This window comes from Alligator mississippiensis, chromosome 1 (genome assembly GCF_030867095.1).
Source record: "Alligator mississippiensis isolate rAllMis1 chromosome 1, rAllMis1, whole genome shotgun sequence".
NCBI classification, from domain to species: domain Eukaryota; kingdom Metazoa; phylum Chordata; order Crocodylia; family Alligatoridae; genus Alligator; species Alligator mississippiensis.
Window position 1 is genome coordinate 225,787,533 of NC_081824.1, and position 25,825 is coordinate 225,813,357.

General features: G+C 42.9%; 1 long non-coding RNA gene across 1 annotated transcript in view; it reads right to left on the reverse strand.

Moving 5' to 3' along the window:
* Positions 1 to 890: 890 nt before the first annotated feature.
* The window catches only part of LOC109286488 (uncharacterized), a 200,863-nt gene continuing 175,928 nt past the window's right edge, over positions 891 to 25,825 (reverse strand). The window contains exon 3 of the long non-coding RNA XR_009458911.1: positions 891 to 1,327. This is a non-coding gene — a long non-coding RNA (uncharacterized LOC109286488). The remainder of the gene's footprint in view (positions 1,328 to 25,825) is intronic.

Here is a 25,825-nt window from a genome sequence, read left to right on the forward strand (position 1 = left end):
TGGCAAACCCAACCCATGGAATCCCCAATTATTGTTATCCACCCACCTCTGAATCCCAGGGCAGAACAACACATTCTATGTGCTAACTGCCCTGCTGGACTCTGGAGCTGTGGGTAATTTCATAGATGAGACTATGAGATGAGGACTATAAATTGCTTTAAGGCAGAGATGCAAACCTGAATCCATAGAGACCATAGAAGGCTTGCTGGTTGCTTCAGGACCAAAGGAATAGATGACCATCATCCTCGAGATGAATCTCCTTAGTCATATGCTTTGGAGCCATTCACTCTCTGTTCTACAGCTAGATTCTGGGGTTTCCCTGGCTCACCCACCACAACTCACTAATTAGGTAGAAAGCCCTGGAGGTGCATTTGAACTCAGACCACTGCCGACAACATTGTTTGAAGAACAGGGGGACAGACCTCTTGGTACGATCCAAGCCAGAGACCCACCCTTCTGCACACCCCACTTGGAGTTACCACCTCCAGAACCAGAAAGCCTTTTGCCCAGGAGATACCAGGGGTTCACAGATATCTTCAAAAACAAAAATGCAGGGCCTAGAAGATTCCATCCTGGAAAAGATTAGGAGCCGGAAGAAGGAGAAGATCAGCCATAGAGTTGAGAGAGAACCATCCTCCATCACTCACAGGAAATTAAGGAAGAGGTGTTATTAAAAAGACACAGGCAGATCTCACCAGCTGCACTGTAGGCATCACTCCAGAACTAGGAGTCACTTGAGTTTTGACCAGTTTAAAAGTTTCCCCTCCATTACACATTGGCATGTCACTACCGGTGCAATTACCAAGTATAGAGGAGCAAAGCTGCTCCAAACCAAAAGTTGCCTCAGCACCACCCTAACCCAGTTTCAAGAATTGTAAACTGCACGCAAGCAAACTCGCTTTCTTTTTCCTCCATACTGTAGTGGGTTACATCTATGCATAACAGCAGTAAATGTTTCGGTGCACATGTAGCCACCCTGAGAAGTCAGATGGAATCAAGATTTTGGCAAGAGATTCAGTGTGCAGAAGAGAAGTTGGAATAAATCTACAATTCTAGGCATCTCTGCTGTCCAATTGCTGCACCGTTATTTTTAACCTTTTGACTTCTTGCACCTGGCCAGTCAAAGTCAGTCAGTCCAATACCCAGCTGGCAAACCTGAGCACTCAGTACTTGGCTGCTATAGAATATGGCATATGCTTTTGCCTGGATAATATGTGTCATTGTGTCTGTTGGTGATTTGGAGTTTCACTCTGCACCTTTTTTTATCTAGGTCATCAGAAATGTTTTTCTTCCATGGGCAATCCAAAAAAGTCAGCAGCTCTTCATTCTGAAACAGAAAAAAAATGAAATAAAGGTTTTTCTAATGCCAGAATTAGCTATGACAGACATTTTGGTTGTCCTGTTAAGGGAAAATGGTCTGTTAAAAATAAAGGGCCTCAGGAACACTGTTTCACTGTAATTGGTTACACAAGTTTAATAGCGAGAAATGGTTTCAATATTACATTTTCAATTTAAATAATAAAACCATATGTTCATGGGATCGCATCATAAGGAGATAATTCAGTGCAGGGAACTGTTACTTTGTTTTGGAATTAGATTAAGTCATAAATAAATACTACTTTGTCTTTAGGTTAGAAAAGCATTCCCATCCAGCCAGCCTCTTAAGACATTTTCCACCTGTTAAAGGACGTGTAGTATTGGGAGTCTTTCATAACAGTGGAAACTGGCTCAAACTTTCAACGGGTTTTTTAAAAAATAAACTAACATTGATTTATGAGTTGAACTAAGACAGGGAACATGTAAGCAAATAAAAACAATGAACTGAGAAAAAAGCAAATATACTGTTGATTTGGCACCATATGAATCATGTAGGCAGATCCAAAAGGAATAGGGAGACTAAGCTACAGAGTGATGGATTGGGAATGGGGATCTGATCCCTAAGTAATGAAATGTGAGGGGGTCTTGCCTTATGCTATTGACCCAGAGGTAGCCTGGAGGAAAGTGATTCCTTCTGACTACACGGCGTTAGTTAAGCCAATCCCCTGGGCTCAAATATCAGCTATTAAAATAAATTCAGGAGACAGAGGAAGTGATGTTTATAAGTTGGAAGTTTGAGCTGCTTTTTAAACAATTGTGGATCTACAGATTCTAAAATGGAAATGTGATACATTGGGAAGAGGGCAAAAGGAAATGAGAAGAGGGTAAACTAGGGGTGAGGTGTTAGAGAGTATGGAATCTGGAGGAAAAAAATTGTCCTTGTTCCTTTTTCAGGAGGCAAGAGAAAGGAAGAGGCAAGATTTCCTGCTTAAGGCTAAATTTTGATGGCCTCCCTGCTGCTGAGTGTCATCTTGCTCCATCAACCAACTCACAGAATACAGAGCCACACAGAACATACCTCATGTGCCTCTCAGATATGAGCCAAAATGCTTTGCTCTATAAAACACAGTCACTGTGATTCAGGATACATTATAATGCAAAGGTGGCTTATCAAAATTCATTACTAATATTGGTCATTTTTTCCCAATAGAATTTTTAATTCAGAGAATGTCATTTCACTGACATTATGCCTTTCCATTGGAAAGTGCTGATTTAGATTAAATCACATTTGTGAAAAAATACAGAAACCTTATTTGTTTCAAAATCTGTTTTATTTAATGTTACAACATTCAACATTAAAGAGTCAAATATCAAACTCTTCTGGTTTGATTGATGCAAAGTAGTTCAACTGACCCTAAACTATTTTTTTCTTGGAAATTTCATAGGGAATTTCACAATATCTTGCCTTTTCTGTCTGCTTGAAATAAAAAACAAATGTTGAAAAGGCAGAACTTCTCATGAAATAGAAATTTGAGTTCTTAAGAGCTCTGCTGCTTATGGAATGAACAGCATTTATTGATACAAGTATTTTAGAAATCTGTAGGTCTAATTTGGAAAGCAGCCTGGTCCATTGGATAGAGTGATAGTCTAGAATCAAGAGGCCTGGATTCTAGTCTCCCCTACGCCGTGAGCCTCCTGTATTAAGTTAGGCATATTACTCCATCTCCTTTAATCCTCCCATTGTCACTCTTTGGGACAGGAACTGTGTATGCATACACCCACATGCACCCATGGCATAATGAAACACCAGTTTGCTTTGAATCTCTGGGTGTTGGTGTAAAATAGAACGTAATAATATAAGTAAGAAACATCATTAGTTTCACTTCATTTGGAGGTAAAGTTGCTTTAACACATTTAGACAAACGTAAAATGAATAGTTATGCTAAAGAGAGAAAAGTGAGACAGGTTTGATTGGCTTGCATTTTTTGTTGACAAACAATATTTTTTTCCTACTTAGCAGACTTTGCATTATCAAATAATTTTGTGTTGGCCAAAGAAACATTAGAGCATTGACCTTTACTGATGGCACTTTGAAGACACCACAGAAGATTTTGGTCCGTCCAGTCCATCCAGAGGAAAGTGACTGGTTATTGGTTGTTTCTTATAGAAAGGTGACACTGTGGGAAGGAGAAAGTAGATTATGTGGAGGAAGAGGGTGTTCTTTACATAAATGCATTGAATTAATATCCAAGCTCTGGACCTTGGACGTTCCCTCAGTATGAGAGTTCAGTGATTTGGTTATAGAGAGGCTAATTTATTGCTCTTGGTATTAGTGCTAGTCAATGTATTGTCTAGAGACCTAAGTCTGGATCAGGACCTCCTGTGTCTTTATATGTAGAGAGGGATTTTCAAAAGTGATTGGTAACCTGTTCAATTTTTGACCACCCTCACATTCAGAAAGTTCCTCCTAATCTCCAACCTACATTTCCCCTGTTGAAGCTTGAGGCCATTGCTCCTAGTTACATCTCCATCCTCTCTGTAGTCTCCCTTCAGGTATTTGAAGATGGTTACTAAACTCCCCACATTCTTCTCTTCTCCAGACTAAATAACTCTAGCTCTTTCAGCTTTTGCTCGTAAGTCTTGCCTCCCATGCCCCTAAGTATTTTTTGTTGCACTGCACTGGACTCTTTCCAAAAACCATCCACATCCTTCTTGAAGTGTGGGGCGCAAACTGGGCACTGTACTCCAGGTGAGGCCTCACCAGAGGTCTGGATAGAGTGTAAGAATCACTTGCCTTCATTTGCAAATGACACTCCTGCTAATACAACCCAGTATGCTATTGGCTTTTTTTTGCAACAGGAGCAAACTGTTGGTTCCCATTCAGGTTACAGCCTATTGTAACCCCCAGGTCCTTCTCTGAAGTACTGCAGTCTGCTAAGTCATTTCCCAGTCTGTATTTGTCCATGCAAACCATTTCTCCAGTCCATGCAGAATTATCCTGGATCCTAGCCTTGCCCTCCAAAGCATCTGCTACTCCACACAACTTGGAATCATCTGAAAGTGTATGGACAGTCATCTAAAAATGGTGAAGATCATTTAACTGAACACTGGTTATATCTCAGAGAAAAATTCATATAGTCCACTTGTTTAGATTTGTTATGCCCTGGTTTGGCTTTCTCCTTCAATATGAGCATTTCAGTGTGAAATTCAAAACTGTATTGCATTCATCTCCTCTGTCTTTATTTAGTTTAAAAGCAGGATTGGTTCTTGGCACTTTCAAACCTACGTGTGTGGGAGGTGGTGGACAAGGTGGGAGATTCTGGTACATAGTTTTTCAAAGAGTTTGAAAGGCAATGAAATCAGATCCTGGGCTTTCAATGACAACTTGACAAGTCAATTACCCCATTAGGATTTGACAATGACCCTGATAGTAGAAATGATCTATTTCCTCGGCTTTAATTTATCACAAGTTACTATGTAGCTGCTCAGTAGCATAAACCTAAAATGTTGGTATAACAGATACACACAAAGAGCAGGACATTTTAGCTATGGCAAAGTTTATAGACCAAAAATAAAGATGTGCTATTTAGGAGCAATTTTATGACTTATATGGAATTTAATATCTGGTACACCTAATGCTTTAGATTGAATAACATTGCTCTATATTGATAACACTGTATAGCCATGTTTGTCTTTTCATGTATTAATAATATTCTTTTTCATATATTGTTATATATTCTCAGGCATTCATAATGACAGCTGATCAAAAATGAATTACAGAACAAGTTTGTGAAGATTTTTTCAAATTAAATCATGTAAATATCTTCTTGTGGAATTCTGGACCATTTTTCACAGAAGAGAGATATTTTGCCTTTATGATGCTTCAGACATCGTCACGGAGAATAAGTGAGGAATCATTAAAAAGGAGGAAAAATGAATTCAGAAGAATGTAGATGGAAATTTTTCAATTTGTTGTCAGAAGTCAATATTTTAATGAAAATTCTTATTGAAATCTTAACATTGAAAACACAAGCATAAACACTATGTGTTGCCCCTAGGATTCCTTTTACCAGAGACCCCCAAGGATTGATGGGGCCCCTATGGTCCGATTTGGTATCAAGTGAACTTTTAATAGTAACCCCTAGGCTTATTACAAGTATTATTCCTTGCTATAGGACCTGGCAAGAGGTTCCTTCAGGCATTACAGCAGCGACCATTGGTGGTACTGGCCTCAGATCCTCTGCTGGGTGTGTGGGATGTTAGTTTCTGGGTTCCTTGGTGTTCAAACAAGAAGTCCTGTCTCCCAAGGGTGGCAACACAGAACACAGGTGTGTTCCTTTGTTTGCCCATCACTTTTGTAACTTCTCTCATCCCAAATTGTCCAATCCCTTGGCTCTTTGCCAAGCATATGGTACACCCATCCCCTGGCACTGTGCCAGCCACATTCCTTGTAGGGAAACTGCTGTCCCTTGCTCGCCTACTGCCCAGTCACAGCAGTCGCATTTCCCAACATCACAGAAGGTGCTGTGCTCAATTTTGTTGCTTAGTTCTGGGAAGGCCTGGACTATGGCTAAGAGCCTTAGCATAACTCAGATTGCCTGCTACCATATGAAATAGCCAGTTTTAGAGCTGGTAAAAAACAGAGGAATTTTATTTCTAAATTTTTGTCAATATTGAAAATGTAAATAAAAAATCACTGAAAAATCAAAGTTCAGAAAATGTCAACCACACCATATTATTTAGGTCACACATTATGGCTATATTTAAACTGCACACTTAAGCCAGTTAATTAATACTTAGATGTGAGCTTCAAGGGTAGCTTAACCTGGGTGAGAACATTCCCACAACAAATCCTTACCCACATCGCTATGTTCTCACTGTCTATACACTGACCCATGCACCCTGAGACATTGTGAGATGGTTTAGTCAGGGATGATCCTGTTTTGAGCAGGGGGTTACACTAAGGTCTGGGACAGAAGTTCCATAAACCAGTTTGACCTAAATCAGTTAAGTCTGATGCTACATTCAACCATTTTTAGACATTTTGAAACTGGTTTATGTGCACTAAGCTTCTGTTCTGTTACAGGTTTAACCCAGTTTCTGATTACTTAAACTGGTTTGTGTGTAAGTTTTATCCCTAGCCTAAATGATCTCCTGATGTCCCTTCCAGTCCTCCCATTTGCTGAATCTGTGATTCTAGGTCTTACTATACTTCGTGCAAAGATGCTCTAGGACTTTTTCAGTCAGTTGTATTGAATCTGAGAGAACGTATCTGTCTTTTTGGGAGAATTTTAGGTAGGATATTGGAAGACAGTCCACACTTGAAGGATTTAGCCTGCATCCTCACTGCAAAGTAGGTGGGTTCTAGTCTAAATTAAGATGAGGCCCAGGTTCTAATGTGCCCTAACCCCAGTCACCTCCAAACCCAGGTGAGAGGCTTTTCTGTCTCAGCACAAAGGAAAATAAAGCTGAAGCTAACAATGCGGTGTAGATATAATGTAGGAAAATAAATAGCCAAAAAGCAAAGCTTGCTAGCTAGTGAACTGCTCGTGAATGGATATGTTTCCATATAGCGTTCATTGAATACTTTTGAATAGCAAACACATTCATAAACATGTAAGTAATTAGCAAACAGAAAAAGACTAAATTGATTGGTTAAATTAATTGCAACTGCAAACAGCAATGTATGTTCTTTTGTACAAATGCATAAAATACAATATTGGTATTTTAACAACCCTTGCAGCAGCAGGACACAAACTGTCATTGTTCCCCTGCTTTACCTATGCCAGATTAGATACCTGACCTGCACCTATGTCAGGTTAGGTTAGGTGTGATAGGATTGATTGTGTAGTTTTAGTAATAGGTTAGACAAGGATTTGCATGGAATGCATTGGATAAGAATGATCCTGGGGTTGGAATGGATGACCTCCAATGGTCCCTTCCAGCCCTACTTTTCTATGATTCTATAATTCTGTAATATCTGCCTCTGCTGCAGAAAAAAGCATTATTTTAAAAATCATATTTGATATTCATGCTTTTGCTTGCAAAGTGTTTATTCTGTGGTGCCCACCATTGTAGTATCTGACACCCTCAGCAAGCAACCATTAATCTTCCCTTCAAAATGCCTTCGAGAGGTAAGGGAGTTTTATTACCTACATATTACAGATGGGGAACTGAACAACAAGAAAAGATTTGCCCAGGGGCACACAGGAAGTCTGTCAGAGCCAAGACCTGAACCCTTTCCCAAGCTTAAGTCTTATAACCATGAAGACACCCTTCTATTAGCTTCTAGCCAAACTAAAATCCATAGTTATAGAAATGTTTCCCTTAAAATGAATGGTGAAGTGACCAGGAAGTTTATCTAAACTTCAGAGGCAGGTTAATATGAAATTACTCCTTGTACTGAGTCATTGGATTGGCTCTTTTAGCATAACCCAGAGCACTGTGAACACTCACTACTTTGTGGGGTTACTTCATTAGTCTGTTCATATAGATCAATCAGCCCTTGTAGCTATCTGTTGCAAAATCTTGTCAATATTGCTTACCATGAGGAATAGACATGAATTGGACTTGTGCAAACAACAAAGGAAATACAAGCAAAAGGTTAGTGATGAGTGGATCTCATTAGGTTTGGAGGTTTAGTTTGGATAAGCATCTAAAAGCTGCTTATCTGAAATGCATCCAGAACTCTGTTTTAGCTCCCCAGTGGCTTTTAGGAAGCAGCATTTGCTATTTTCACATGACAGCCAGCAGCAATCTACAAGCAGCCATCAGAAGGTTGATAATTATTTTTATGAAGCCCTCATCACTGGACAGGATGTTTGTAACCACATTTATGTGATAATTCTGATGAAGGATGGAGGTGGCAAGCATCCAAAACTGTTTGCATGTCACCTTTTATTCTCATGTTGTTCCTAATATCATTTTGGAGATGTATGTTTTGGGAAATCAGCTAATTCCAAAGTCCTGAAAAGTCATCCTTCCTTTTATAACTGAATTGGTTTACCTGTGAGCATAGTACATGTACTACTGAAGCAGAAGTAGTCATTAAATAAAATGACAGAAGATAGCAAGAGTCATTATGGTGCTGAAGTTTTTAAGGGCGTTAAAAACAAATCGGACCTATTAGTATTGACTTTGAGTAACTATACACACAAAAAAGCTGCAGGATTTATATATTCATTGGTGCACCTTTACTCTGTTTTCTTCTTTGAAAATGGGGGTGATTATGAATGCTCCACTCATGCCCAGACTGGAATGGACTATGGGAGGTTTTGCTTTCCCCTGTAGGGGGGTGTTACCTTCTTCCTGGGATCTCTCAAGAACATATTAACAACCTTTGCAGCAGCAGAACATTGGCCTCCATGGTCCGCCTGCTTTACCTGTGGCAGGCTAGAGTGTTCTGTCTTGGGTTTTATGTCAGAGTTGACTGTAGTTTTGCTAAGAGGTTAAACAATAGATTTATATAGGATTGTTTGCATAAGGATGATCCTGCCTCAGGCAGAGGGTGGACTAGACTTATGGAGGTCTCTTTCAGCCCTACTTCTCAATGATTATATGACTGAGCGAAGTCTCAACTCAACCAAGTGTTTAAACATGTCTAACTGTGTGCGCATGCTTTAGTCCCTGTTGAGCAAAGCACTGAAAGCAGATACGCTTTACTTGGGCATGTGCTAACATCCATGTCTATACAACAAAGCACTTAGCCACGTGTTTAACTTTAAGCACATGGAAATGAAGTATGTTTAAAACATTGTGTTTTGCTAAAGTTAATACATATATTGGTGATTTGCTGAATTGGAGCTTAAGCACATAGTAGGGTAGAGTTGATTATCAAAATGATCAACATACTCCTACTTCTCAGTGTTTTGTCCCACAGTTTGTCTCCAGTTAGGAAGAGTGTGTGCATGCTCATGTGCTTGTTCACAAACTATACCAAAGACTAGAAACTCCAGATTGAGACTTACATCCATTACATTCCATGGTTTGTGTTTGAAGGACTTTTGCAAATTTCTATACCTGTGAATGGGAGGAAATAATTTATTTTGCACACTAAACTTTTTTTGTATAATATTATACTGTTCCTTGTTAATAGCAAGATCTTAATCAACACTTTCTATCATTACTGCTTAAAGCCAGGCAGTCAACTAAGCTGGTTGAAAAAGATGACAAAGTTTTTTTCAGAAATATTCACAAAAGATTTCAACAGGTATTTTTAAATCTAGAGAAATGTCACTCAATGTTATTAGGGCAGCAGAATCCATATTTGAGACCAGGCAATGACCCTATTGATCATATTGGGTGTGTCTACATGAGATGCTGACTGCACAGTAACCAAATAATACTGTGCAGTAGCGCATCACAGCATGGACAGTACTAATATGCTACTGCACAGTATTACCAGGCTACCGTGCAGTAGTGTCACTTAAAAGATTTTCGCTGGTGCTACGGCTCAATAACTCCGGTTACTGCACATTTATTTAGTACTTGTATATGTGATTACCATGCATTTATTTAGTAGTTGCTAATATAAGCACTAAATAAATGTGCAGTAAGCACTGCACAGTAGCATCTCATGTAGATGCGCCCTCTGAGAGGAGTTACCCAGTTCTTTTGACTGACATCCATACTAAAATGAGGCACCAGAGACTGGTCCTGTTTCAAAGTGGCCTGCTTTTCAGTGAGTTGCAGCACTATCTTCAATGCAATATGGCACCATTGAAAATCACTAGTATAGGTGCTTGGGTATAGATTTCTATTCATAATAGTTCCAGTCTCCCATTTTGAACATTTTTGCTGAGAGTTTCAAAAGAGGCTTGAATTGACTTGGGTGTGGGTCACTTAAGACTTTGGAAACCCCAGCCTAAATTTATTCCCTACTTCAGCAAAAGTACCTACAACAAGATATCCTTCTCTGTAAAGCATGTCCTGTAACTAGCTCTGGAAAATCAGGAGACATTGTAATGCTATTTGATAATCTCTTTCTCTCAACTTTAACCACACCATAAGGGTTAAACTGTGACAGGCAGATCCACTGAGTTTAGAAAGAATGTATATTGTCCAAGAGTCTGGGCTGTAGGGCATGTATGGTTTGTAAAATTTTGTAAAGTATCAGTGGTTCCAGTGGCGATGCATAGTGTGTGCACAGGGGTGCACATGCGCCCCCTGAGAGTGCTGGTGCACCCCCTGGCTGGCTGCACTTGCCTCTTAGGCGATGGGCAGGGAGGGCAGGCGGGAGCGCCAGTGCCCCCCCTACAAGCTCCACCTGATTGCTGTGATCACTGCAGCTGCTTCCAGGAGTGACTGCAACTGCTTCTGGGAGCAGCTGCAACGTTCAGCTGGCACTTGCTCCCGGAAGTGGCTGCAGCGATCACAGTGGTTGGCCACAGCCGAACTGGCTACAGGGGGGCCATGTGCCCCCCCTGACTAAGGCGGCACCAGTCGCCCATGAGTGGTTCCAGTATCATGTAGAGGTCTGTTTTGAAAGGATCTAGTCTTAAGTGTGGGGGTATGCAGGTGAGTGTGTGTGTGTTATATATAGCATACACACACACACATACACATCCACATGCCCACACACATACATCCACACACACACAAATATACTTACAAACGCACATATTATATATACAGACACTGCACACTCCTTACTAATTTCTTTGTACAGGGTTACATGTGGCACAGTTCTAAGTTTTAAAAACCTGCTTATGATAAATGTGGTGTTATGTTGGCTGCAGAATTTTATTTTGAGGATATCAATTGGATTCTTATTATGAAAGCAGAAAATTGGAGTTACATCTGGTGACTGATGCATGTGATGGTATCACTGAAAGGGATTCCAGCTTCCTGACGCTTTTCAATTAACTCGGTACACTTTCCTTCAGGTGCTATGCGCTTCATTTTTTTTTCAGCACGCGCCTGCTTCCAAGCTGTAAATCAGCGAGGAGGTTATTGTATTTTTGTAGGAGCCCTTTTGCCAGTAAAATGAAACAGTAAATAATAAACCCTATGGAGATTTATATAGCATGAGTTGTTGAAATGGTTGCTTTCCCTTTCCTATTCTCTTTCAGAAAGGCAGGTTAAAAATAGCTGGAAATTTACAAGAGCCTAAAACCAAATCTGAAAAGTACAACCTCAGCAACTTATTGGGTTGGCATAGTGAACACCAGATTTACTGTTTGCAATTTCTTCAACTTGTTCAGTCATTTTTATTTTTTTTTCAAATGCCCCTTCCTCCCCAAGTTGATGACAGGGCTTGGCAAAAACATCTGTGCAAATAAAGCAAGGGAAAGGGAAGGGGAACCTTGGCATAAAGCCTTGTGTGTCTGTTATGGATAAAAGCACCCCCTCCTCTACCACCCCAAGGCCTCATGGGGTATAATTTGTCATATGGCATAGCAGGAGTTTATCATCAGTCACATTGTTATTACTGTTGTTATCGCTGTTGTGTTGATGGGGCCTACAGAACTTGGGGGCCTCCACCAGGGATTAAGACCCAACTGGGTACCATGGGTAAAAAAATTAAATAGTATGCAAATGACTCTAGGACCTAAGATGCATTTTTGGAAGTGTCTTAGGAACTTTGGCGCAGATCCCCAAAAGGTCTTCACTGATGTGCTGCTCAGCAACGTCCCGCTTAATGTTAAGGTGCCCCACACCAGATGCCTCAGTGTCCCATACAGGTTGGCATATATGTACATTGGCTGCACACTGCTCTTGCAACTATCACAGAAAAGTCAGCCTCACCCACCTGGGCCTGCTCTTCTTACCCAAGACCAAACCCAGAACTTGAGAGTGGCAGGGGGGTGGAAACCACAGAACATCCTCACCAACTCAGTTCTTGGTTCCTGGCCCACTGAGCAAGGATATGTAATGAAACCAACAGGAAATGCTGAAGAGAGGGGTGGGTTCAAAATGCCATCTCTTCTTCTGAGTGAAGCACTTAACTTTAGCCTTGTAACAGGTGCCTAAGTGAGACTGCAATTCACATCTCTTCCTGCACTGAGGCACCTAAGTCCTTCCTTTGGGTATGGTGACTGACTCACTCTCCTCTTCTGAAACACTACCGGAGGAAGTAATGTGTGCTCCCTTTTATATAGCAACCTAGCAGTTCAAGCACTGTGTTTGATAGCTCAGAGCATGCCTGACATACATTGAAAGCATTGAGTTCACCACAAAGCACAAGAAACTGGCTGTGAGACCCTATTACTAACCACTAGGCTCTTAGGTAGGCATGCAGGCAGCAGGCAGTGGGTAGGGGAGCCAGGCTCCATACTCCACTCTGCTGCAGCAGCTTCTGCTTCCCGTGAGTGGCAGCTGAGGCTCAGGCACTGCTGTGGGGACAGGGGGCTGTGCCCCAGGTCCCTGGCCCCATAGCCCTGGATGCTGCCCCCCCCCCCCCAGCAGGGCTAGGGGTGGGGGGCAGGGGGTCATGGGGGGAGTGAGGGGCACAAGCAGGGCTGAGGGGCTGTGGCTTGGAAGTCATAGGCCTGGACCTGTGTTCTGTGAGCTAAGGGGGCAGAAGGAGCTCTTATACTCCATGATAAAAAACCCAAAATCAAATATCAAAATGTATAGGTACTTAGAATGTATTTTATTATAGTGATCAGGGCACTGGTAAACTTCCAAACTGCTTTAAAATTGCAAACATATAAAAATCCATTGTGTTCAACCGATACCTATATATATAGTGGCATTTCATTTTAATAATGGATTTTGGCTTTCTAATCAGAGAATTTACAATTTATCAGGGAAAAACAGATTCCCTGCTAATCAGGATTATTTTTTGTAATTTAGGCAACCAAATTGTGCTTTCATCTCACATAGTTACCTGGCTTAGCAGGATTCTGGCCCCAAGACAGATTTTCAAAAGAAAAAGGAATTGAAAATCTCTTTGGGCATGTCTACACGTGGGCCCCATTGTGTAGTTGGTACTGTGCAGTCATTATTTAGCACTTGCTTTAGCAAGTACTAAATAAGTGTGCAGTACCTGCTAGTACCTGCTAGTATTGCACAGCCTGGTGACGCATGGGTCATTTCTGACCCTACTGCACAGTAGCAATGAGCTACTGCACTGCAGCTTATTGCTACTGTGCAGTAGTGGCAGCATCATGCATAGTTAGTGCCCACCAATGCTACATATTGTGTAGATGTGCCCACTGAAAATCTCCATCGCTTTTGAAAATGGGTCTTACAATCTTACAATCTTGTCACTTAAGTGCTTTCAACAATGTGACCCTGGTTCTATACGTAATAAGAAAAGAAGCTTTCCCCCTACCTCACCCACCTCCCAGAGCATTCTGTCTAAGGCTCATGCATCCACTAGACTAAAGAGCTGAGCATGTGTGTGAGTCTTTTCAAAGTTGGAGCCTTATGATGTAATAAGAAACATTGGGTGAATACACCACAAAGGAGAAACACTAGGTGCGCAGACAGAAGTGACAGTTTTTCCCTGACCGGGCTCCTGAAAGTGCTCTACAGCCAAGACCAATAGGAAGTGCACATCTTCAGAACACTTTAAAGGGACATTCATTGTGTGAGGGTTGAGATGAAGACACTCCAAAACAGAGTGGCTTCAGTAACTTCTGTCTGTGCCATCTCTCAGCCCTGGTGCTGCTTTCAGAATAGAAGGCGGGAAGGGGAGTAGAGGGAGCTCCTTCTGGGGGTTCTCCAGCTGGTGCCACCACATGGGGTCTGCAGTCTACCCACCCTGCCCTCCAGCACTGGCTGGGGAACCCCCAGAAGGTGCTCTCTCCACTCCCTTTCCCTCCTCCCATTCTGGGGCTAGGAGGGAGAAGGGATGTTGCTAGAGGAAACTGGCTGCAGGCTAGCAGCCAGCAACTGCATTCCCCACCCCCTGGACTCAATAGCATGCTTTTGTTGGCCCGGGGGGATCATTGTAACTCATCAAGCTTCCTGCAAAGTGCCATGAGTTACAATGGGGAGCTGCATTTCTGTCTGTGCCCTGAGTAACAGAGAGACAGTTTTGAACAGCACAACAGAAAACAGGTACTGGGGGAGGCTGCCAGGTGGTTCTTCAACTAGGATGAAGGGCTAATATGTTCTGTACTGTCCCTAAGCATATATCTTGTTTTAGCTTTGCCTGATACATCTGTCTGATAAGTGCACCACTGACAACATCAGGATTTGGCTGCCAGCACTTTCCATTTGGAGACATGCACTGAGGCCCCATGTTAGCTGAAGTTCATGCACTTAGGGATGGATAGGGACTGAGAGCTCTAAGACTAAGTTTACCCTTCTGCCCCCACTAACAGTGTCAAATACTAACATATACCTTTTGCTTTGGTGGCATATGACTTAATCCAGTCATTTATTATTTCACACAGCCAAGATGCCCTCTTATCCCTGTTGACTCTCTCTCTCTCTGTGCGAACTGCCTGATTCCCTGAGAACAAGAACAAGCCAGATCTCCTTCTGAATCATTTCTGACTCACGGCCTCAACAAGAAAACACCAGATGCCCACATGCCTTGGGACTGGCTTCTTTATCGTCCTTCCAAAACCCCTCGAGGTCTGGCAATAAACTACAGAAACCCCAATAATTGCATCATCCCCTGTTCCCTGCTGAGGCCTCTGCAGTATAATATGACACACAATTCACAAAGTCCAACTTTCGGTTCAAATCAACATCTTTATTTTTTACAATGATCAGCAACCAGTTTCCTACTCACCCACTCCATATGCAGCACAGTCATGTCAAGGATGAATAATACATTGCAGCTTCACTCCTTTAACCTTGCCTCTCCTGCACTATGGTACTGCATTGCAGAGTACACACCATTCTTATAAAACACTTTGTTTTAAAAACTCTTTGGAGCTGATCTGGCCAGCATCGGTGCAGATGGATGTGAATACATAGCTGCTTAGGATCTGATTATCTTTTTCCCTGTGAAAATGTTTTGCAGAAGCTGTTTGGTCTACATTTTTCTGCAATGTTTTTAATTTTTACTTTTAATTAAAGGAATGGGATATTATTTTAGTTTGGTTTGTTTTCCAGCAAGTAAAAAAAATTAAGAGGGAAAACTAAAAAACTTTTGTTTTTCAGCTCAAAAAAAAAAAAATTATGGTATTTTTCCAACATATTTTTTTTTCCCCTGGGGAAAATAAGCTGTAAAAATACCTATTGGGTCAAAACTCCAGTTTTCTGTCATCAGGAAAAAGTTCCTACAGCAATTTTTCAACTAGCTTCATAAGTTCTGACCTTCTCCTTTGTGACACATTCTTCCTTATGCAGTAGTTCCCATTGTGTCTAAATATTGGCAGTTAGAACTTTATTGAGAACCAGGACCTATATTTGCTGCAAATTTTCAAAATAGAAAATGAAAGCTAACATAAATAATAATGCATATTTTAATGAGCTGTCCCCTCCCTGGATGCTTGCATGTAACTCTCCTATTTCTGTCATATAAAAGTATGGATGAGATTTCCAGAAGCATTTGTTACTGGCCCAACTTTGCTCTCACTGCAGTCAATGGGAGTTTTACTATTGATTTTAATAGAAGCAGAGCTAAGCCAACATTGAGTGCTTTTGAAAACCACACCCTAAATATGCTCCAGACCCCACACACATTTTTTTACTTTCAGGGCATGGAATTTGTTTTCAGTGTATTCCATGCGCCTTGATGCCTAGGCATAACGGAAGGAACGAAGGAGGGAGTTCAACATTTCTTCTGTTCTGGCTTGGCTGTGTGGGTCACAAAGCTTTTCAATCAATCGAATGTCAAAGGCAATCACACAAGTAGTCCCTCTGAAGTGAAGACAACACAGGGGGCAGGAAGGAAGATGGGCTGAGAACTCCCTCACTCTCTTTACTGTCATCACAGTGCCGCTAACTCCCTGTTTTCTTCCCCAGAAAACTCCAAATAATAAATATCTGGCTGAAAACCCAGCATTTTTTCATGCTTTGACTTGAAAATATTTGGGTTTCAGTTTCCAAAAAACAAAAAAATTAATGTCTTGTGTTTTCAAGCTATGCCTGTACTACCTCCATGTCAAGTCTGGGACCAGGGCAGATAAACAAGCCCTGCCCACTCTCTCCTCGTCTGCCCATACCTGGCAACTCGGTGGAGCACAGGGCTTGGAGAGGTTCTGAGCACACCCATCACTGTCAGGCTTAGGCTGTCTCTCAGGAGCAGCTGGGGCTAGTTTCTTGGCAGCCATTCTCAGATTGGCTGGGTGATAGTACAGACATAGTTTCAGCTTCTTGATGCAAAACTGATTTTTTTTCTTTCTCTAGTCTTTTTTTTTTTCCTGAAAGCAAACCCATTTTCCAGTTTAGGTTTATGCTGACCAAATCCCAAGTGTAGTGCTGAAAGTCTACTGGGAAAGCAGCTGTCATAGAGAAAAGTGGCTATGAGTTCTCTGCTGCAGGGTAATTTGCAGGGAGTCAGCAAGTGGATGGATTCATTACATTCATCAAGTGGGGCTTTTGGTGGATGCTAAAACTGCTTCCCGCCAGCAGGAGCACAAACTAGAGAACGGCAGACATTTCAATTGCCATATCCCAGAGATGAAGTCCACTGGAAAGACACCCAAATCTGTCTCCCTATTAGGGAGGGGAAGGCCTTTTTACATTTCCATGCCTCACCCGGGGTGAACCTGGCCCACAGACTGTTGCTGGTGTTGATCCCAATCTCCCAAATGCTTTTGCATATTCTAGCTAATAAATGTCCACAAATGTTTTGAATTTCTGCATTCATTGGGGCTTAGAGAGGTTATTTGTCAGGCCCAAAGAAGTCTTCTACAATAAACCAGCAGCTGTCTGCAAAGAGTGAGGAGACATTTGTTGCAGTAAGCCCAGACTGCTGTCAGCAAGCAGGCCCCTGACCAGTCCTAGTAAATGTTTTATTGATTTAATATTAAATTAACTGCCTGGGCATAAGGAGTGCATTATTTTTAATGACATTCTGATATTAGGGATTGCAGTTTGCTAGAATGCACCTGTAAAATTAGTATTCCATAGTATTCTGCTGCAGCTATAAAATCTAATTCTCTTTATGTGGAGCTTTCAAGAGCTTGACATGGGTAATGTTACATGATTTCAGTTTGCAGCCTATCTGATGGCCAAGCTAGGATTTCCTATAAATGGAGGGAATTCTGTGTTCTCTAAGGCTAACACACTCTTACTCATGAAATTATCACTCTAGACTATCATTGCAGTGCTTAGCATAGGTGGCTTAAGGGGGGCATAATCCAGGAGACAGGAAACTGGGCAATAGTGGGTGCTATTCTTCACTATGCTGGCTAGCTCTAGGAAATAGTAATACTGGCTAGCTCTTATGTACCACTTTCTACTCTTAGATATCAAAGCACTTTGCAAAGTTATTTGCTGTTCCAAAATATTGTTTTTAAAAAGCTCCTTTTGGCCCAAACTTAACATTTTGTTCACCCTGACTGTTTCATCAAAAATCAGGATTTTTTTGAGCTTTCTCAATTTCGTAAAATACATGTCATTCAAAAATGTAGCATCACTCAGAAGCAAAACATCAGAATGTTTCACTTCAAAAACATTGTAATGAAGCACATTGACATTTTCTGAATCAGTTTTGCATTTTTTGAGCAAACTAATTTGTTGAAATCGATAGGCAATGCATGACATTTTCTGTCAACCTGAATCTGCATGTTTCAGTGCAAAAAGTTTTATGCAAAAAAATTGATTAAATTCTAACAAATATGATCTAGCTGTGGGAACCAAGGCACAGAGAGAGGCAAAGTGACTTGCCCAGTGTCATCCAGTAGCAGTCTGGAAAGACCACAGATCTCCTTTCTCCTGGTGCAATGTTAGTCACCTTATACTGCTTCTGCAAACCAGCACTGGAGCAGCTGAAAAGGATGTATGGAGTAACATTGCTCCTAGAGCCATTGTGTTCTTGAAAACATGATTGTGAGTCACCTAGGCCTACTTCAATCCACAGCTGCTGCAGTGAAAGTGGTGGAATTCAGAAGAGATTGGATAGTAAAAATATTGGGACCTCAGGTATGAGATTTGCTATTTGTCAGAATAATTTCCTTTTGTGTCTGTCTTTCACTCTACTCCCTCTCTGAATTTTGAGTTCTTCTGTGCCAGTGTCAGCAGAGAATTTTGCACTTTATCAACATCATGAACTTTACCATAGTTTTACAACTGTTACTTGTTTCACTTAGAATTACTATGAGTGCCCTTATGGCAGCCTCCCTAGTTTCTTAGCTGAAGTGTTAATCAGTCATTTTTATTATTATTATGATTGGAAAAATGTCACATTGGAGTTTCTGAGGGGTTTTTTTTTACTCTCTTAGAAATGATTAAATACTAAATCAAATAGTCCTAAATGGAATTTAGATTGAAATTTTGGAGAAGTTTATTTCACATTGACTTCAGAGACATATCCTGGAGCATTAAACCTACAATGCATCAAAACATAAGGAGAAATTGGTAAATATAAAAACATACTCTTGATCCTTTTAATTAACTATACAACTTTATATCTTAACTGGTAAGTGCCTAAATGAGGGGAGATAGGGTTAGATAAAGTTATGGGATTGTGAATTTTTCACTATTGAGTTATTATTGGTTTGAACACAAGACAGGTGACACAGTCTTGAATGACACAGCCACCTAATGATCTTTTTTGTGGCCTGTGTCACTGAGGGGGTGGTCTCAATAACATTCTACTGAACAGCAACATCACATGTCAGCTGATACTCACTTGCTCACACAAGTAATCTTTCATATGTGATTACATGTCCAGCTTTGTAACTAAGCACTGCATTGTCATGTTGTCCATAGCTCAAGTTTGAGGAAAGATGGAGAACCCATTGCTTGTTTTATGCCTGTTCTGTAGGCTGAGTATATAGAATCATAAGAAAGTGGGGTATCTAATAGGGCTGTGCAAAGCTTTGGTCGCTGATTTGATTTGGTGGAGATTCGGCCCGATTCTGCACCTGAATCTTTGAATCCAAATTGAATCAGGAGACCCTTTAATCTCTCCAAAACGAATCAGAACCCTCCCAATCAATTTGGAGAGATTCGGAGAGATTCGATGATTCGGACATAGACACAGCTTTAAATGTTTTTTCTACATACCTCAAGGTACCAGCCATCTCATGAATGATGAGATGCTGGGGCGGATGGAGAGTCCCACAGGACTGCGGGGTGGGGTCCCCTGCACCCTTGGCAGCAGACCTGGAAGTGGACCAGAAGCACCCAACTCGGTGACTGGTGCCTCATGGGTCTGGGGGGGGTACCCGGGGTCCCCCGGCATCTGATCACTGAGCTAGTGGGACACAGGGGGATCCACCACTGAGCATGTGCCCCCCCCCCCGCCCTGCACTCCTGTGGGATTCTGTATCCACCCCACCATTGCAGCGATCATGAGCCACACCTGATACCTCAAGGTATGTAGAAAAAAATTTAAAGCTGTGTCTATGTCTGAATCGCTGATTCTCCTGATCAGCATTGAATCTTCAGATTTGGATTTGGCCAGATTGAATCGGGACAGTGATCTGAGTGAACTTATTGAATCACTGTCCCCCAATTTGGACCAAATCCAAATCGAATACACCCCATTCCGCACACCCCTAGTAGCTAATCCAGCCCCCTGCTCAAGGCAGGATCATCCCTGTCTAAACCATCCCAGCCAAGGGTCTGCCTAACTCTAAGGAAAGACATTTCACAATTTTTCTTTGTGTTTTTTAACCATCTCTAGTTAACCATAAAGCCATTCTTTTTCTCTCTTTCTAGCCATAAAACCATAATCTACCTCCATGTTCAAATTCTTCCTCCAGCCTATGGATTTTTGGAACTTGTTTTCTTTCTCTGGAACTTTTTGTCCTAAACAGAATACATTGTGTTTTCATCACAAATTTTCCACAGAAATATTTAGGCTTTCTTCAGAAAATGGAAACCCCTCAAACTGATTTTTCCTCCTTGTTTTTTGGCAACTAAAAATCAAATCAGTTTCATAATTGTTTACTTGTTTGGTCTGAAATTACAGAGAAAAGCAAAGACTTTCTGGGAAAGAAAATGCTTTGACCTACCCTACTGAAAGGACTCACTTCTGCTGTGATACAGATATGAAAACTCACAAATGAAAAGAAATGCAGCCAGGGAGACTGAGCAGGCAACTGCCCTGTAACTGTCTCTCTTATATTTAGGCTCGGGAGTGATAGAAGACTGAGGCCTATTCAACTCAATGCCTAGTGGGTTGTAGTTCTTCTTAATAGTGCTCTCACTATCCTCACCCACTCTTGCCCTGACCTCCAATATGGCTGTTACTATCTTGTGGCACAGGTCTGTTATTGGGTGCTGCAAGCTCCACCTTCTCTATGCCTAATGGGTTGCAACCATTAGTGGAGACTGATCCTCTTTGTGGCAGTCTTGACACCTAAACCCAGTCTTGCTCCAGCAACTATCCTTTGTGCAGGAGGGTTTCTTTCCTAGGTATTAAAATTTTCAGGTGATTATATAAGTGACACACATAAGACAACACTACAAATACAGCTATAGCCAATAACATTTAAGCTAAGACTTAAAATCTATGGGCATTTATACACATACATTTTCATCCCGCAACACGCTGCAGATCCATTGCTTTGGAGCAGGCTCGATTAATTAAGTCTGCTCCGCATGCGAGCTGATGAAAACTGCACTGCACCACATGCAGTTGTACAAGTGACGAAATGCATATCAGCACACAGAAAATGGTGGCAGTGCGCTTTTGAACTAATGTTCAAAACTAAAACTCTGATGTGTTTTAGTTCAAAAGTGCTCCACCGCCATTTTCTCAGCGCTGACGTTCATGTCACCACTTACACACCTGCACATGCCACAGAGCCGGGCTCTTTTCAAAGCACCCACTGCTGTGGCATGTGCGTGTGTACAAATGCCCTATATGTTTAAAAAAAAAACCCCAAGAAAATAAAACTACAGTACTAGCCTTCTATTTCTTTTCCTTCCATAATAACAAGACATGTTGTTCATTCATTTGTTGCTTCCATCATTTTACAGACAGATATAGGCAGAGTACAATATAAATAACAATTTGAATCCATAATACAATGATCAGGGGGTGAGTAATAATGTGAATAAGTCCTTGGGTGAAGTTTCAATAGGTCAGTTATCCCACTAGTTGCCAGCAGTACTTTCTTTGATGCTAGCATTCGGTTCCCTTAGCTCAGAGTCAGGAAAAATACGGCCCACAGGCTGGATCCATCCTGCCAACTGGCTGGATTCAGCCCACAGCTACCCCTGCAATGCCCCACATGGGGCTGAGCCCCACCCGCTCCCACCTGGGCATCCCACACCTGTACTCCCCGCTGGCCTGGCCGCAGCCAGCAAAAAGCTTCTGGTGGGGCTGTTCCTAGTGCAGCTGAAGCCGGCCGGATGTTCCTCTGCTCCCCTCACCTCCAGTGGGACCAGCCAGGCTGAGATCCCCCCTCACCACCCCTCATCCATATGCTTGGAGCAGTGCAGCTTGGAGCAGTGCAGCACCAGGCAGGAGTGGGAGGAGGAGTGGCAACTGGAGGCAAGGGGAGGACAGCAGCACCTGGATGGCTGCAGCTGCACTGGGAACAGCCCCACCAGAAGCTGTGCGCACTGGCCAGGGCCAGCAGAGCTGTTCTGCTTCCCTCACCACCAGCTGTGGCTCCTGCTCCTGCTGCACTGCACCACACTGTGCCACGCAGCTCCGGGTGGGTGGGCAGGGGGAAGCCTAAACAGGAAGCTCCTGCCCAGCGCATGGAGAGCCAGCTTTGGCTCCCAGCCACCTCCCATCTGCTCTGCCTGCCAGAAGGGGCTGCTCACCCAGCTGGGTGGATTGAGTGGGTGGAAGGTGGCTGGGAGCTGGAGCCAGAGTTCCATGTGCTGGGCAGGAGCCTCCCACTGAAACTTCCTGCCTGCCCACCCACCCGGAGCAGCACAGAACAGCAGGGCCAGGGACAGGAGCAGTGGCAGCAGCAGCCACAGCTGAAGGCGAGGGAAGCAGAACAGCCCTGGTGGCCCTGGCCAGCTCACAGCCTAGCCTGGCACAATGCAGTTCTGGCTGCAAGGCTGGGGACCACACAATGTAGCACAGAGCCAGCCCAGCCCGGCTCATCCCAGTTGTGGTGCATGGTTCCATGCTGCAAGGCCAGGACCCATGTGGGGAGGCACAGAGGGGATGAGCTCTGTGCCACACCATGTGGGTCCCGGCCTTGCAGCCAGGAACTGCTTGCCACAGCTGGGCTGGGCTGGGCTGGGCTGGTTCCATGCCACACTGTGCTGTCCCCAGTCTTACAGTTGGAACTGCGTTGTGCCAGGCTGGGCCGGGCTGGCCGTGTGCCATGCCATATGGGTCCCAGCCTTGCAGCTGGGAACTGTGCACTGCAGCTGAGAGAGGATGGGCAGGGCTGGCTCCCCACCTCCCACCATACCCCCAGTACATACCCATACCCAACCACAGCCCCCACACACAGTCCCACACCCCCCACAATAACCCCACACACACCCAAACACACTCCCACTCCCCCACAACATCCACACACACGCCAACACCCTCCCACACACCGCACCCACCATCCAGTCCCAAACAAACCCACACCCTCCCACAGCCTTCCCCATACACTCCCACTTTCCCACCCTCACCATACCCACACCCACATTATCCCACCCCCCACTCCAACCACATACCCCACACCCATCCCACCTTTCCCCACACACTACACTCACTATACCCACACTCCACATACACACCTACCACACCCTCACACCCACTCCCCAACTGCACAGTCCCCACATACACCCCCTTAACTCCCCCCCCACACAATACACAAGAGCAAGAATATATTTTGAGCTATTACGCAATGGCCTTTAGCTACACTATGCAAACATACGTAAGTTGGGACAAAAACTTGTTTTAATACAATTAAAATAAGTCATAAATGCTTGATTTTTTTAGTATATGATTTGTTTTTTTTCCAGTTTCAAGATGGTCGCTTCGCTCCTCCCAAAATGAGTACTTCTGAGGCAAGGGGAAAGACTTCTGGTGGCAAAGGTCAGGGGTTAGGAGCAGGACTTCTGGTCCCAAGATGGCGACCAGGAGGTGGGACAACTGTCAGGGGATGGGACTACTCATACAGCCCTTGACAGCTCACCAAAAATGGTTAAGCAGCCCTCCAGCCAGAATAATTACCCACCCCCTGCTTTAGCTGCTTGGTGGGGGTGGGGGGGTGTTGATCCACAAGCATAACTACTATTTTTCCTTCTTCTTCTAGGAGAGACTATTTTTTCTGTATTTTACCAATTTCCTCCAGCTGCTTCCATAGCCCATGTGTAAGTTAAAGTGACTCACACTAAAATGCCTTACTTGGGTCAATTTGATATGTAAAATTTTGGATATGTGGTACTTGAAATCCAGGGTATCCTTTGGACTTAACAGTTTTCATGGAAATGTTACTGCACCAGGTTCCCTCTTGTAATTCTTCTTCCCCTATCATTTGATTCTGTGTGACATTTTTTACTGAGGACATGTGCAGGTATACATGCCCTCACTGAAGTGCCAGGGGCCCTTACTAGGTCCTTTTATAGACTTATGTACTTCACGTGTGTTGTTCGCTTTTTCCCAGCAGCTTTGTCCATTTTTCACCATTTCACCTTCCTGGCAAACTCTCACACTCAGCTGGCATTGTTGGCACCCCCCATGCACTTATGGCTATCCAGTGGTCATTTTCCCACATGACTCATTCAGGGGCTCCAATGGCATGATGACTATACTATTGATCATGCTTCCAATGTTTATGACAGGGTATGCCTTTCCCACAATTCTAGTTACTGGACCCAGTGTATATATAATGCATTGGTTAAAGGTGCAGTCTTCTAGACTTTCTTCCCATTAATCTACCCAAGAAATATCTGTGTTACCAACTACTATGTTGCAACTGGAGGCCATATTTTGATGGGATGCATCTCGTATCATGGATTTAATTTCTTTTACATCTGTAGTTCAGCCACTTAGCAACCCATGGCCCACGTCACATTATGCAAAGCAGTAGCCTGCATTAATACCAAAGCTTTTTGTTGAAAAATTAGGGGGATTTGTATACCTGGTTGTGCCACAGCGCCGGGTGCTTTTAAAAGCACACAGCACTGCAGTGCATGCATTTGTATAAATGGCAAAATGTGCATCAATGCCGAGAAAATGGCAGTGATATGTTTTTGAACTAAAACACATCGAAGGTGTTTTAGTTCAAAAGCACACCATCACCATTTTCTCAGCATTGATGTGCATTTTGCCATTTATACAAATGCACATGCCATAGCACAGGGCGTCAGCTCACGTGTGGAGCAGACTCAGTTGAATCTGCTCCAATGCACTGGATTTTCAGTACATCAGAGCAGACAAATGTATGTATAACAATGCCCTAGGTTTTCAAAATTTTTGATTGTGCTGATCTCCAGCTTCTTTAACCCTGAAAATACATAGGAGAAACCAAACAACAACTGCATACCAGAATGAACGCACACCAAAAATCTGTCAAAGACAGAAATACCCAATTACCTAGAGGTATATATTTCTCAACAAGACAGCCTCTCAGTTCTAATCCTCAAAGGGAATTTACAAAACACCTTTTGTAGATGTGCCTACGAATTTCACTTCATAAATCTACTGGATACAAAATTTCATAGACTAAATATAGACACTGGATTTATGACACATTATAACCTGCCTGCCATCCAATAACTGCAGGTCACCTTTTACCAGCTACATTCTATCACCTGGTCAGCATTCCCTCCTTTTGCCCCCCACCTACCTGTCTTGCACCTAGTAACTCCTGTTCCCTCTGATCTTTCCTGCCACACATTTGCATGTTCACAGACCTGCATTTTGCATATTGGCTTAAACTTTTGTTCCACCCAGGAGAGCACACAAACACCAGCAGATTCTCCCCATGAGTGACGACTGGTGCCACCTTAATTAGGGGGGCACATGTCCCCCCAGAAACCAGTCAGTGACCAGGGAGGGGATCCTCCCACAGCCGATCTCACTAACCAGAGGGGGTGGTCCCCCTGCGACTGCTTCAGTAAGTGGCTGCAGCTGCTTCTGGGAGTGCCATGGTGCTCCCACTCCCTGGTTAGCGCTTGCAGGGGGGCACCGGTGCTCCTGCCTCCCCCCCACCCATCACCTAAGTGGCGAGCATGCATGGTCAGGTGCACTGGCACTCTCGTCTACCCCCTATACATTGCCACTGATTCTTCCTAGGCCTGAAGAAGGGTGTTTGTGCCCAAAGCTTGCAAAGAACAATTTTTCCAACTATTTAGTTGGTCTGATAAAAGAGATCACATCTACCCAAGGAACCTTGTCTGCCTGTGCAGTGAAATTCTTTTGAATTGTTTGGCTGTAAATGCATTCCCATTGGCTTCAGTGGATATTAGGTAAAGGCCAGTTTTTTTCATATGGCTTTTCATAACTGATTTTCAGTTTTGCCCTTCTACCCCTTTAGCTTCCAATTCTATACCCATTTGTCACTTGTCTAAT